This window comes from Fukomys damarensis, unplaced genomic scaffold (assembly GCF_012274545.1).
Source record: "Fukomys damarensis isolate Sample0158 unplaced genomic scaffold, DMR_v1.0_HiC HiC_scaffold_5, whole genome shotgun sequence".
Taxonomy (NCBI): domain Eukaryota; kingdom Metazoa; phylum Chordata; class Mammalia; order Rodentia; family Bathyergidae; genus Fukomys; species Fukomys damarensis.
In genome coordinates, this window is record NW_022900917.1 from 81,965,141 (window position 1) to 81,969,166 (window position 4,026).

The window sequence follows — 4,026 nt, forward strand, 5'->3', positions numbered from 1 at the left end:
TTTTTTTTTTTTTTTTTTTTTTTTTTGTACCAGGGATTGAACTTGGGACCTTGTGTTTGCAAGGCAGACGGTGGAACCACTGAGCTAAATCCCCAGCCCCAGCCACTGATATTAACAAAACTGAATTAAACACAATCACAGCAGCTTTTCTGGAGAGGTGACCATGCACCGCGAATGCAGCTGGAACATTTGCTGTCAGCTGCAGTGAGCACACAGCAACTACAATGCCATCTACAGAACTGCAGTGTGATGCTGGGTGACTGTCGAGCTTGGTGTGAACAAAGAACTTAAGATCAAACCTAGCTTGTTACAGAAGAACAATTTCTATGCAGCCAATGCCAAGAAGCAGAAACATTCATGCCTGCGTCCAGTTCAAGGATCTTGGCCAAGTAGTGGTTGGATGGAATTGTAACAACAGTCAGATGCCTCCCTGCCCTGATTCTGACCCACAAACAGTGGCAAACCTAAAAGAGCTAAAACGAGCTCATAAGAGCCCCAGGAATAAAGGACACAAGTAAAATGCAACCAGAGAGAGAAGGAAAGGAGCCCCTGCTGTTTGGGGGTCCCACCTCCCAGACCTTGGATTAAGAAGAAGGCACACAAATATTCTAGGGTGGAAAAAGGGGAGAGGCCCAACATCACTGGCTCCCACATGGAAGGCTGACCTTGATGCTAGTCCACAGCACAAAGTGCACACCACTCAACACTTAGTCGAAATTACATTAATGGTTTGCTCTGGAACTAAGAGTACCTGTCCTCAGGTACCTACTGGTACCACCAAAGTGTTTAAATGGGGTAATAAATTGCCCAGAGTCCATGAGACTCAGGGAACAAGTTACAGGAAATGCTGGTCAACAATCAGAGCCCTGGTTCCTTCTTCCCAGGGAAAGACCGTTGATTCAGCCTCAGGATCTCATGAGTTCCAGCTACAGAAATGACCCCTTCCCCTTCTCTTGCTGGAGTTTGGTCAAGGCACATATCCATTTCCACAAGAAAGGACTCTGCTTCCACTTCTCTGGGCCAGTACTTCTGGCTCAGGATGATAGGAGGGGCCTATGGGGAAGCCCAGAATTGTTTTCAGGAAGAGCCCCATCTTTGCAAGTAGGTCATATTTCCTGGAAGTCTTCACTTCTGTTCTCCAGGGTAAAGCCCTCTGGGGATCTCCAATGTGTTGCAGCCTAGTCTGGGGGAACACCAAAAGTGGGGCCCCAGGAGACAACTCGAACAGCGCAGTGGACATTCCCAGGATGTGTGAAGGTGCTGGGTGAATGGCAAGCAGACACCTCAGGGAAGAAGGAGCCTGAGCCCCAGCCCAGTCATGGCCCCATGGTGCCATGTGTCAACAGCATCCCTGAACAGGGCCAGGAAATGAGTGCTACTACAATTACTCACATAGCTCTTTTGGCTTAATGAGTAATCTTCTAAAAATAATTTGACCTTATTTTACTTAGCCATACAGCATGCATAAGAAGGGCACATGACACACAATTTAGGATTAACTGTAAAACACATCTCAGCTGCCCAGGACTAAGGACAGTGTTCACCATTTCTCTGTAAATTGAAACAACTTCATCACCAATGGGGTTTTAATAGGCTTTTGTGGTTCAACCTGAAACTCCAACCATCATTCTCTGTCTGAGAGGTGGTGTCCAAAGCCACCCTTGAGATCTATAAAAAGAAAAGATTTCGTCCTGTAAATCTTGAACATATTTTCCCTCACAAGTTAAGGTTCAGTGATCCTCCATCTGTCCTCACTCAACACTAGAAATACTACAATGAATACAAGAGGAATTAAAAAAAGATGGGTGTACATGAATAGTCCCCAGGGGAGGTTCCCAGGCTTCTGGCAACCATCTTTTGAAAGATGGCCACGTGATGGTGGCATTTGACAGAAGCTCAGTGAAGACAAAGGTCTTCTGCCTGCATTTCTCTTACACTTACCTGTACCCTCCTGGTTTGGTTTTACATTTCTTTGTGGCTCTGGTTAGTATTTGCTTATCCCTGGTCTTAGCCTGTTTTCCTTCAACTGAAGGAACAAACAAATGTAGCAAACAAAACAGCATCTTAACCACCACAGTCCCTCTGAGTAAAAGCACCTTTACTAGTTTTCTACCTTGATACCATGTGTTCTTAGGAAAAGATCACAAGGCCCTCTATGCAACCATGACTTCATCTTCTGCGCAGGCTAAAGTTTCTCACCCTACTCAGCTATGGGCTGTCTCCAAGTCACAGGTGATCTGGCAGCAGATCACAGGGTAAGGGCCCCAATTTCCAACTCACTATTTACCACCACACCCACTGACTCAGCAACCACCCTTACTACAGCCCAGGTGACATCTTTTGAATGTCAGAAAAGACTCTTTTTCTCCAGAGTTCCTAATTCTTTTTTTTTTGCCCCAAATGTACAAGAGTCTGATCTACTGCCCTTGTGCTCCCCATTTGGGTGAAGCAGTTAGAAAAACTCTAAAGCCTCTATTTTGTGCTGCTTTATAGTAAATGACTCATCCTAGATACTGAGAGTGCTTCTCAGTATCTACAAAAAATGTTTAGATTCTTCTTTAATTTTAAGCTTCCCTAAAAACGTAAGAAGTAATGGCCACCACTACTGTGACAGACAAGGTAAACCCCTTCCCACATATCATATGCTTGACTGCACATCACAGATAACACAAACATGGTTGGTTCCCTTTTCACAGATAGGAAGTGGCAACTCTAGCATAGGTCTTGCAGTTATCAGAACACAAGGGTTTTGCCACCAGACACAGCTGCCTCAGCCTTCAGAGGGGACAGATATGCTTAAACAAAGGGAGATATAGGAACTAACAGTGCACGCACATCTTTCCTCAGCAGGCTCACTCAGATCTGTGAGCATAAAACAGCTGCCAGGTACTGAGCGTGACTGTGTCAAGGTGCAGGCACACAGCATGTACCGCCTCCTTGCCTACTCTGTGCCCTCTGCACACCCAATCACCCTCTAGGAACCTGTCTGCAGCCAGTACTCACTTCCAAAAGGGTCAGGCAGACCCCTGTGCATTACTACATGGGAAGAGGTGGGGGTGCGGGGAGTTGCACCTCAGAGGTGCTTCAACCAATGAACTGGACAGCAGAGCAAACAAGGTGAGCTCTCTCTCACTTCTTATTATAAAATAAATTCCATGGGCCGGGGATTTAGCTCAGTGGTTCGGTGGCCTGCCTTGCAAGCCCAAGGACCCGAGTTCAATCCCCGGTACCAAAAAAATAAATAAAATAAATTCCAAACAGGTACAAAATTATAAATAGTTCATGTTTTAAAGCAAAACAAAAAGATTCACAGAAATATTTTTAAATTTAACAACTTTCTTTCTATAATTTAGGGGTTGGAATGACAAACTTAGCTACTTATGTCTTTTATTGGCCCCTATTAGTTATACAGAATGAGTTTCATTTTGGCATATTTGTACACAAACTTTTTTCTTTTTTTGGTAGTTGAGATTAAAACTCATGCTAAGCAGATGCTCTATCACTGAGCTACATCCTCAACCCTACACAAGGTTCTTTAAACTTCTTTAATTGCAAAGCAAAATCAGAATATGTTTATATAAATTAGTGAGATTAAAAATTCCAACAGGAAATGGGCAAAGACAAATGTTAGAGACAAGTAACACTAGTAGCCAATAAGTATAAAATATACTTAACCTGTAATCAAAGAAATACAAATAAAAGCTGTAAACGAACTTTTGCCTCGAAGCATGGCTAAAAGCAGAGGAATACAACCAACCTCAGGAATGCTGGACAGTGGGCATGATCTGACTGCAGCATTTGCAGACTGTGGCTTCTGATCCAGAACTGTGACCTCCAGGCACTGCCCTAAGGAAAGACCCCCAATAGAGCACCCATGTCCTGTCCTTGCCCACTGCAGCTGACACCCAGTGACTGAATTCCAAGGATAGGAAATTGGCAACACAACAGTTCAGTGACATCATGCACCTACATCCCTCACGTGGAAAGAGGCCCACACTGGTAAGTGGACAGCAATTCCACAATGCA